This window comes from Cyanistes caeruleus, chromosome 3 (genome assembly GCF_971803275.1).
Source record: "Cyanistes caeruleus chromosome 3, bCyaCae1.hap1.1, whole genome shotgun sequence".
Taxonomy (NCBI): Eukaryota; Metazoa; Chordata; class Aves; order Passeriformes; family Paridae; genus Cyanistes; species Cyanistes caeruleus.
The window spans coordinates 25,426,822-25,438,920 of NC_141703.1; positions in this window are offsets into that span (position 1 = coordinate 25,426,822).

Genomic DNA, 12,099 nt, shown 5'->3' on the forward strand with positions numbered 1-12,099 from the left:
TGCATGAACCAAGGCATAAATTTTTTAAGCCATCTGACAGGGTATGTGTTAGGAACAGCAATAGCCATTACTATAATAACAAAATGTTTCAAAATTTGAAAATTCTATATTGTGTGCGGCTTACTGGTAACCTTTCTGAAGAAAACAATTGTGATAAGAGATACAGAACTCTTCTGTTTATTGTCACAGGCAAACAGATGATTGTGGCAGATCTCATACACCTTTGCAATATAGTGTCATTGAATGCCACCTTTTCATTTACTAATTTAATATTTTAAGGCCAAAATTTCAAAGCATTTTGCAGGCAAATATTTTTTCGCCATCCCTTTTCAAGGAAAAAGAAATAGCCAATTTTATTAAAATTTCCTTTGTAAAAAGTATTTACAAGAGAAAAATAGTGGACTGAATAATGCTAGTGATCAGTTGCAAATTAACTACATATACATGTATCCAAATTATATGGATCGAATCTGATAAAAAATTGTCATAGTTTCCAATTAGTTTACAAATATAGCAAAAACCCCTCAAAACCCTACTGGTTAAAACACAAAATAACACACCAAATGTTGTCAGGAAATTATAAAGGATGTTAGTGATGTAAAATAAGTTAAAACTGTTTAAGCGAGATGGTGAGGGGGGAGGGATGCCCATGAGCCATTGAAGTGAATGAAGAACAGATTCTAAAAACAGGCCTGGCAGGTTAATCCATATGACAGTCTTCCATTTACCACTGCTAGCTACCACTCTATTACCAGCTCACCCTAATGTTCACCAGGGGCACTGGCTCTGCTGCTGGTCCATCTATATTTCTCTCTCTCTGGGTCTGATCCTGCATTCTTTTTATACCCAGCACTCTTCCCATCAGACGTTGAAACCAGTGGAAATTTGACCAGGGCAAATGATGACAAACATGCTTATGGGACAGAAGTGTTCTAAAATAATCAGTTTTAAAAGCTGTTTTAAAATTCATTAACATTTGGAGGAGAAAGGAGAAAAATCTCACATTTTAAACTGGTGGCTCCACTGGTGGATTGATAAAGAGCTATAAAGACTTCTTGGTAACTTGAGTCCTCCATCAGAACAAGATAAAATCATCTCTCACTCTACAACACACACACACTGTAACCAAATCCATCATTAGCAAACTACATCATTCATCATTAGGCAAGAATCTACTATAAATTACAATGGCTCCATTAAAAGATTGGGAAACCTAACCAAAAAAAAAAAAGTGCAAAAGCAAAGGAAAAAAAAAGCTCTCCCAGGAGGGTCTGTGTCAAGATAGAAAATTCTTTCAAGTCCCCCTTATCTGTGCCTGAGACACTATAAACTCCTTGGACACCCCTTGAATTTCACATCCTATACAAGCCATCTCCAGGTAAACAGGGGGAATAAGGTCCAAATTTCTACCCAAAATGTATGGCATTTTTTTTCCCTGTACAGAACAAGCCCAGTAGATTTTCAAACCCGAAGTTGCTCTTTCTGGTGTGTGAATCAACAGCTTAAAAAAAAAAAATTCAGAAACGTTTCCATGGCAAGCCTGACACCAGGGAGCTGGGAACCAGCCATAGTTCTAGGGAAGACACCAAGGTACCTGCACCTTTTCTGAGGGCTCCTCAAGGGTTGGGGCACAGAGCTCTGGAATAGCTCCCAGACCCTGCACCCAGGGAAGGTGGCCTCCTTGCCTTGGTGGGGGTGCAAGTCAAACCAAGTTATCATTTCAAAAGTGTGTCTCTCGTCATCTGCCGTATTAATAGTTTATTTGCATGTTTCCTGGGTTCTTTGCTGCAATATGTGGGTGCAGGCAGAAGAATTTAAAATGATTTTTAGGTTGATAGTGCTTCCATTATTCAGGATAATGTGCTATCCAAGGCAGGCAGCTATTTGGGATAAATAGCCTATCCCCATTTGTCCAAAATAGCCAAATGTCTGGCATGAGTCATGCCAAACAGGCAGCTGCTCGGCAGGAGTGTAGTACTGGCATACTAAAAAGGAGAAGATATTGAAGGGGGCAGAGAAAGCTAAAGGTGGCACCAATGCATAGTGACAGAAGGTTTGTGAGGTTGGTAATACCCAGCTATCACACTCGCTAAAACTCTCAGATGACACCATCATAAACAGCAGCATTTGTCTGCAGGTTGTGCACAACAGTTTCCAAGACACCACTCATCTCCTTAACACCACAAACTGACAATAAACAAATACCTTAGAGGCCACTGTGTGGGAGGTGCTGGCAGGTATTAACTCTGGAGCACACATACTGCAAGTGTGATATCAGGACAGCACAGTTTTGGGAAACAGTTGTTTTAGTAAGCGTGCATATGTGATTTGCATAGCACGGGGCATTTCCTCAGCTGTCTGATGGATTCGTGAGAAGCAGTGGCTTTCACAAGCAGCAGCATGGATACCACAGGGAGGTACAACAACAAATTTACAAATGAGTGAAGGTATCACTGTCCTTAGCTGGCTCCCAGGTGAAGCCTTGTACATGCAGATTTGTAAGCACTGTACATACCCCTGCTGTGTGCAGGCACCTTCCTGTCCTTTCCAGCCTGGGAAGTCCCTTCCTCCCTCAGCATTGCCTAAATACTGATAATTTGTGCAGCAGATATTCCTGTGAAGTAGGTAATGAAATTCATTTCACAGAGGAAGAAACCGAAGCTGTAAAATTTGTGCCATACCCAACATGGCAAAGAAATCACGGGACAAGGTCCTGAATGAAAATGGTTACTGAGAAAGTCTTCTGTGACAAGAATATCCTTTGTCACAGTCACCATGATGCAAGCTCAGCAGGTGTCATTTCAAACTCAGTATCTTGGCCATCTACTTGTCTTTTAAAATACGTGGAAACAGTCCCTGGCATGTCGTAAACTTCTTGCCAGACTTTGGAATTCTCTAGCTTACATTATCTTTAGCACATTTAAGTGCCAAAAAAAATAAAAAACTACACTGGGTAAATGTGTAGTTAGTCATGCTTGTAAAAATGTCAACGCTGTCAAAAATATTTGTGTGAAAATCATAAACAAAATCTGCTGCCATGAGAAGCTTTTTGGTTCTTAATTATGGGACAAAATGACTTCTTTTTCATGAAGACTTACAAAAAAGACAGCTAACAATGTGATGGAAATATTGGCACAATCTTGACTCAGCTGCTTCCCTGGGGTAATAAAGTTGCTCCCAGAAAGAAGAGGATTATGATCTTCACAGAGTACCTTAAAAATCCAGCTGGTATGCCAGGCTAGCTTAGCAGGTTCCTAATAGGATGTGCAATCTTGCACCTCTAAGCATGTTTGGAAGGTTTCAGGTGCTTAAAGGCAAGAAGAGAGGCCTGGTTAGCAGTCCTTTACTTGGCATTTTTGAGTGGATTTCTAGAACTGCAACTCTCAGATTTGCACGCTTGCTTATAGAGGCTGGATAAGCATATTTTATAACCTAAAAAAATAAACAAAAGCAGTAGGTCACCAGACCAAATCATGTAGGTCAGTGGAGAGGAATACCTATAGCTATGGCGAGGTTTGTGCTCGCTGACCTGTGGGAACGGTTGGTGGTCCCGCTCCATTTCTGAAGGACAGATGTTCTCACCCTACCACACTACCACAGGTGGCAATGCTGGGGTCAGCAGACCCCATGGGCACGTCCCAGGAATGAAGCCACACAGAGAGGGCTCACTGGGGCCAGGTGCTCTGACAGGTCCTTTGGAGAAAGTTGTACTCACACCCCCCTCTCGTCTTGGCAACTTTGTAAAAGCGGACTCACACTTTTACAACCTGTGGTTAATTGCTAAATTTTCACTGCACGCAAAGTCACGAGAAGTGGAAGTGAGCATTCGATAGCTTGGTCATTTGGGGACTTAATTTTCAAACCATGCAGTGAGTTAGGGCCTTGTCTTCTCAGACCAGGATCATGTATGTTTGTGCAAGGTTGTAAAGTATCAGACTCACAAACCAATTTTGAAATGAAGAGACAGCCAAGCCATTTAAGATTATTTTATGATTAGGGTGGTGAACATTGGAACAGGTTGCTTAGAGAGGTAGTGGAAGACCCAGCCCTGGAAATATTCAAGGCCAGATTGGATGGTGCTCTGACTAACCTGGTTGAATTGAAGATGTCCCTGTGTACTGCAAGGAGGACTTTTAAAGTCCAGCTTTTTTAACTTCCAGCTTAAATCATTCTATGATTTCTTTTGCCCTGAGCTGCAAATATAGCTGGTTTAAATTAATGTCCAGTTGTACTGCTATGGCAGAAGCTGGAGAAATGACTCTGAGAGGTCTGTCACAAACATGGTGTGGAACAAGTTACTAGAAAGCAAATTCCACACGGGGCTGGAGCAACTAATGCAATATTTCCTGCTGACCTTTAAGACCTTTTACAGAAATGGCTTCCCATCCCTAAATATCAGTAACAATGTGCTATACTGCAAACGTAAAAGATTTCTTGAAACAAAACAAAAATTCATAACATTCATCTTGTATTACTCCATTCTATGTCAGTTGTTAGCTTCTCTCCTCATAGAATTTCAGACTGCTGTTTGAAAAGGCAAGGGAAAATAATCTTATAGTAGTACTGGCTAGATTTATTCATGGGAGTTTACATTACCCTATTTTATAATTGAAAATATCTGCATGGAATTGAGATACAATCAAAATTCAAGTAATATTTTACACATCACAAAAGGAATAAAACATGAAGCAGAAAAACATGACATTAGATGAACAAAGGCTATATTGGCTAGTTTCAGTCATGTCTACCTTCTTTCCTCCAAAGCTCTCCTGAGAGTGTCCTGGCACCTCTTCCTTGCTATCCCCATGAAAACAATCTTTTGCTGGTAGAACAAGTGCTCTTATGCACTGTCTTTAAGCCTTAGTCTTAATCAGATAGAGGAATTTCTAAAGTATTCCATGCTTCCTGGAGAAAAAGCATAAGACAAGAACTGTATAAGTTTTTGTCACCCATTTTTGGTTTGTCTTGTGAAAAAATTCCATTGTTTGAACAACAAATAAGAGCAGATTTGCTGCAGTGTTCAGTGAGCATGAGGACTACAGGAAAAGCAGATCAGAAATAAATGGATTAAAGGAAAGACAGTCTTCTCAGCAGAAAGAAAAAATATTGCCTGGAGAATATATTGAAATGTTGAATAAAACAAGCAGTAGTCTGTGACCTGCCTTGCACGAAAGGCAGCAGGGAGATGAAAAGTACTCTCTACCTCTGGCTGTCATTACACAGGGAGAGAGAGGCCTTGAAAGCACAGTATTCTTGTCAGGACTTTCCCCAGTGGCCCTTCCCATCCTCTGTACTGCAGAGATTCAGCAAGAGGATGTGCTGTCATCAGGCCAGCACAGGACAAGCCACTTACGGAATAGGACAGCAAGACTGTCATGCTAAAAAATGCCATCTGCTTTCTGGCCTGTTCCTAAAACAGTTCAAAAACACATTGCCAATGGCTCACACAAGGGAGCTTCAACAGGCATCAGAATTTTTTTGCATCTCTTGGGAAATGAGCTCTTCCAAGGCCACCTATTTCCAAGGTTCTTAGAGCACAAAGACAAGCAAAGTGGATTATTTTACATGAAAAGTAATGAGAAGTTTGACTCAGCCTTGTTGAGAGCATCATCAAAATTCAGCCTAAGCCTGATAAATTGTCAAGGTTTGTTTCTATGTAGAGGCTCTCAGCTCACTCTCCTCAGGTTGTTGGGAGACAGAGGAGGGAAGCAGATACCCTTCCAGATGGCTCTCTGAGACATCACTTAAATATTTCTATAAAACCTTGTCCCCTTACATCAGTTTTCTGGGGCCCTGAGCACAGAATCACAGTATCACAGACATTACGAGTTCACACTGGTGCAAAGGATGAGCAGAGATGTGTGAGACAGGACAACGTGGAAACGTTTCCGATAGGAAGGGTCAAAGTTCATCCAATTTCCTGGTGAGTCTATGAATGAGGCTGTTGCCCTTATCTTTGCCATTCTTCTGTTGCCATCTCACATCCAGCCAGGATAGGAGAATAAGTTCCTGGAGACATAGTCAGTCTCTTTGCTGGATCTGAGTCCTACTAATACAGTTCTTCCAGGGCAATCATGCTACTGTAAATTGTAGTTATCCGCCTTTATCCTGCCCACAGCTCCGAGAAGCTGTTGGAACAGTCTATGGGATTGGATGAGATCTACTCAAAGGTATGGTGGGGGATGGTGAAAGAGCTCACCAGACCACTTTTCAATGTTTACCAGAAGTCCTGGCTAACTGGGGAGGTCCTGGTTGACTGGAGATTGACCGGTGTGATGCCCATTTACAAGAAGAGCCAGATGGAGAATTCTGGGAACTACAACTCTCAGCCCTACCTCAGTGCCTGTGTGGGGACATGAGGCAGATCATCCTGAATGCCATCACACAGCATGTGCAGGATAACCAGGGAAATAGTGTATCCAGCAGGACCAGGGCAGTGATTGTCTCCTTGTGCTTAGCACTGGGGAGATCACACCTCAAATCCTGTGTTCAGTTCTGAGTCCCCACTACAAGAAAGACACTGAGGGGCTGGAGAGTATCCTGAGAAGGGCAATAGAGCTGGTGAAAGCTCCAGAGCACAAGTCTGATGAGGAGCAGCTGAAGAAGATGAAGATGCTTAGCCTGGAGAAAAGGAAGCTGAGTAGGGATCCTACCACTCTCTACAACTACCTGAAAAGAGGTTGTATTGAGATGGAGGCTGGTCTCTGTTCCCAAGTAACAAGCAATAGGACATGAGGAAAAGGCTTCAAGTTGTGCCAGGGGTGGTTTATATTGGATATTAGGAAACAATTATTCAGGATTGTAAAGCACTGGAACAGGCTTCCCAGGGAAGTGGTGGACCCATGATCCCTGGAGGTATTTAAGACATGTAGATAGGGTGCTTAGGGGCATGGTTTAGTGATGGACTTGTCACCACCAGATTGATGGTTGGATATGATGATCTTAAAAGTCCTTTTCAACCTAAGAAATTTCATGACTGTTCTAACAGTTTGCAGCTTTTCTTGGCTATGTTACTGTCCAAGTATACACAGGAGATGCCTATACCTAATGCTAAGATGAAATGAACTCTCAGCAGAAGAATTAAAATCTAAAATTAAAATGGTATCTTTTTGTGATAATGTTGTAATCTGCCTCTGGAAATTCCTGAATCTCTTCTCTGTTCAACAATGAATTTACTAACTTTAATTTATGTAAGGCACCATAATAATAGATACCAACAAAATGTAGACATCTGCACCAAAGCTGTTTTGCTTTGCCTTTTCTTTGTTGCAATCCATGTGACCTATGGTAGCTGTCTAATTCAGGTTGAGACAAATTACTGCTGGGAAGTGCTTACATCTTTCCATTGACTCTCAGAGGGCAAAAGAAGAGGTGGACTAATTCATGTGTCTGTATTGCACAAGTTTTGATTTCAGTCATTCATATATAAATTTTAGTTACTTAGTCTGCTGCAAGGGTCTCTATGCAGTTTAAGGGATTCCATTAAAACTGAATCTTCACATATGGGGCAAACAACAAAGGTAAGGTGGTGAGTGAGTGAGTGAGTGAGTGAGTGAGTGGTGTGAAACTTTTCCAGAAACTTTTCCAGGTTCAAGCTCACTTCAGTAAATAGTTTAGGATGGAAATCAGCCTCAGAACAAAATGCAGAGATTGCTTGTTTGGCATAGCTTTCCCACAGTAAATAATAGATACAAAATTAGCTAGTGAGGGAGGAAGGGAAAAAAAATAAATCATTTGCTTTCACTTGCAAAGCCTTTAAAGCATTCAGAACAATATAAATCCTGAGACAGACAGAGACTGTCCTCTACAGATGGGCACTGGGCATCTGCAACAAAACACAATCATGACCCTACATATAAGTTTCTGTGAAGGGCCATTAGATGAGAGACAGCTCATTGTGTGCACATGTGCTCGGATGAGAAAAATGAGTCACTCCCAACTCTGGATCAAGCAGGTGATGTAAAGGATTGGCAGGGAAAATGATGCAGACAAAGGCTCTGCTTTCTGAAAAGCACTGAGTCACATCCTAGGAAAAAGCATTAAAAAAGAAAGCAAAACTGGATGCAGTGATATCAGTTGAGAGTTGGGAGCAAGGATGAACACACCCACTTCTGCTATAGAGCATGTACACCTATATTAACCTAGAAGCCCAGCCTACCTTTTGCAGTGTCTTCTGTAAGGCCTTAGGATTGAAACTTTCTGTCTGCTCAGCCACAGTTTTGTAAGGAACAGTCTTTTTTGTAATTTCACATGTCAACATGATGAACAATTTTCTGGAATGACAAATTCTTCAGTAGTCACAGGGCTGGTAAGAAGTAGGCTGCTGTTAAGGAGAGTCAGGCTCACTATTTTTCCAAAGTTTTGTTGCCCTCCTTAGCAATATTTCTAACTTGGTATCAGTGAAAGGAGAACTAGAAACTATGCCATTACATTAGTAATTTAAGAGATGGACTGTTACAAACATTCTAGGATCAAAAAAATCTGTTAACACAGTGAACTCTTAATTTCCCTGCTATGTTACCTAGATTTTAGAGCAACGGGAAGGCAAGCAGATAATTTTAGTTCTAGACTGTGGGACAGCCATAGTGGATCATAGTGGATCTGCATTTGTGTTCAGATGCTCAGGTATCCTGCTCTCCTAACAAATACTTTTATTACCCTTACATCACAGAACCCATCTACTTACTCTGGATAGTGAACATTAATAATGTTAATTTCACTGATTTAGAGGAATTCAGCTCACACAGTACCACCTTTTTGCTGATTTTACTAAGACCTGTCCATTCACAAGATTGAAACAAAAAGCTGAAGACATTGAAGTTGAGCAGGGGGATAGCCACCTTCATCACCTTCTTGGATGTGGCAGGGCAGTTAACTCCAGAAATCCCTCCTGGGGACTAGCTTCTGATATGAATAACAGATTCAGAAACCTGATTTCTGAGCTTGGGACCCCTCAAAGGAGGCAGCAGGTGTCTACCCTTTAAGGCACAGCCAGAGTAATTCTGAAGGACAGCTTCTCTATTGCTTTACAAGCCTCTCTCCCTATGCACATATAACAATTGATACAGCAGATGCTCTGAGAGGTAAAAGTCACCAGGAAAATGAATACAAATCGAGTTAAAGATTAAGTTGAGAAGTGATGCTCAGGCAGCATAAATTGACTTAGTAATCTTTTAAATTTTTTTACGCATCCAAGTCCTGTTTCCTCAAATCTCAAGTCAGGTTTCATTAACGCTTCATGATGCCCTCAGAAGACCTTGCTGCTTTGCATCTGCTCTGGCTCTGCTTCTGTGAAAGTAATTTTTGTGTATGCTGGTGAACAGATGTGAGTAAGAGATAGATCTGGGTAGATCTGGGGATTGTTATTCTCTTGACACTCTTCTGCAAGTTCAAAGAGGTACTTGTCACTCAACCCCAGCTTTTGGGAAGAAGCACTAGCCAGTTTTGGGACTCCACACATTTTTGCTGGGCTCTGACAGTCGATCTTTGAAACCTTCTGGAGGGACCAGGCTGAAGCCTGAGACCAGAGTGACACACGAGACAATTAACACATTAGACCTCCCCAACCCCCAGTGAACTTTTGTCGGCCTGTCCTCTTCCTGAAAGGAAAGGGGAAAAACATCCTTTTTGTAGCGGCTGCTCATTATATAAAGCAAATCGAGAGTGAAGGGAGGGAGCAAAGAGATGGCACAGAGCCCGATAAGTGCACCCTTAAATCTATAATTAAAACCAAAGGCAAGTTCCCAATATAGCCAATCCAGTTATATAAGATCTTACAAAAGCTTCACACTGTTTGCTGGGTTTTGCTTTATTACTGTTCCCTCTCCTCGGAGTTCACTTCAGGTCAGTAGCGGATGAGGTATTACAGTCAGAGTTTATGGCAGGGTAGAAATCTAACAGTGCCCTGTTTGTAAAGATATGCAAGTGTGCACCCAGAGGGAAAAAATAATCACTGGCTCTACTTGAAAGAGAAAAAGTTAATGGTCACTTTGGAGCTCAGTTTAGACCACCTCTAGCTCCGGAAGCGAATTGCTAGTTACTAAGAAATTGCTTGAAATGATGTCCTGAGAGTCTGTGAAAGGCTGCTCCTTGTCCACTGGTCAAAGAATTATGGTAAAACTACATGTAAGACAGAAAATCAAGATGGATATGACCTGCTAGCCAGCCAGACTGAGGAATTTGGATGCAGAAGTTTTCTCAGAAAGCCCATGACAAGTCTGTACCACGTTTTTTCATGCCTGCTAAATGCATCCTGCAGGAAAACACAAGATCAGCTGGCATATTTTATTTGTAGGCAGCTCACTTCAACCGTACTGAGAGTAGCTACTTCCATGTGGATGTTGGAACATGCATCAGAACCACTACACTAAATAGTATTCAAGCTAGATTTCAGAAATATAAATAAAAAGCAGTTATCATTATTGATAAAAGCCATCACTGCAGCATCCTCCTTTTGCAGTCTTTACAACAGTAGCACTCCTAAAAGCAATGGTTTCCTAGGGCCACGCTGAAACGAAGCTCTTCCTCCATGTAAAACCTCCCAAAACACAAACCATCAAGAATACCACATTGGAACACAGTACAACCACTCAGCAATCACACACTGCACTGACATCCATGCATTTCTGAGGTACAGGGTTCCAGAGGTAAGGAGAATATGGGAGCCAGGGGAAGAAGGCAGAATTGTGTTCTCCGCTTTCTGATTAAGTGACGAAGTTTAGGCACATTCAATGTTCATTAGTTAATGCAATTTGTTGAAGTCCCAGTGTGGTAAATGTCCTTGAGAGGAGCTTACCTGGAAGAAGCTGAGATATTCTGAGTATAGCACCAACATTCACCTATCAAAACATCTTCACGTTCTAAGCCCCAACTATATTTAATTTGTCCCACAAAAATAGAAGTACAGGAAAAAAGAATGCTTTAAAAAAAATTCCTAAAATATTACTCTTTCTTCCCAGTGACAACCAGAAATGCTACTATTTTTTACCAGCATCATAGGTATCAGAAAAATGGGAAGAATTATTTGCAAAACTGTTTGTGAAATCTATGACCATCTTTTCTTTGTAACATGAAACCTCAATTAAACATACCTTTCAAAGATTAAGTTTAAATGGTATGTTAATTGCTTAACTCTGAACTGTGACTGTTCCCACCTTGCAAACGTGTGGAAAATGGGAAAAACTGCATTGCTGAGGCAATATAATTAAAATATGGTGTCTCCTTGAGTTCAGTTCCAGTTCCTTCTGCAGGGCTCCATCAGAGGATTTTTATGATTAATAACTGACAATGTCAGGCACTAAAATGGTTATCCAAAGAGTATGTTTTAAAATTGCACTGGTTTGAAAGCTGAGGCTCAGCTCTGCAAAGACCTGTGTGGGAGGGCTGTGGGAAGGAGAGGCTCAGGATCTTACTTTCCTCATGTACCCACCAGCTCTCATGGGAATGTGGGTGCTGGCAGTGCTCCAGTCCCACAGTGACAGTAGCACAAGGTTCTTCAAAGACAGATTGGTCTTTCCAGGGCAGTGGCTCTACAGCTGCCACATCTGGTAGGCAGGAGGAATGACTGTTTACCCTTTCAAAAGATTACACATGTTGCAGAGACACTCTGGATCCCAAAGTACATCTACCCACCTCATAAATACGATGTTTTCACGAAGTTCTTTAAAGCCATGTCAGATGTATGGGGCATAAATGAGAAATGGGCTCATTAAGTTTCATTGGGATGTAGTATCAGCCCAGATTATACCTGCTGACACCAGTCGAGCTCACAACCACCACCAAGCTGTCTGCAAGAAGGTTGACATCTCTATATTAAAAGGGAGGATTGACACTAAAATTAAGGCTCACATGGTTACTATTTTCATCATAAGATGTGACATGAACTGTTGCTTTCTGAGCAAAGACAATGATCAGCTTTTGTGATGTTACCACAGAATCACAGGTTGGAATGGACCTCCAGGGATTATCTTGTCCAGCCTCCCTCTTCAAGCAGGGGCACCTAAAGTCTAAACCATGTTCAGACTGTTTTTTAATATCTTGTTACATATAATCTTTAATATCTCCTCATCTATGTATCCATGTAGTCTTCCAGCTGTACAT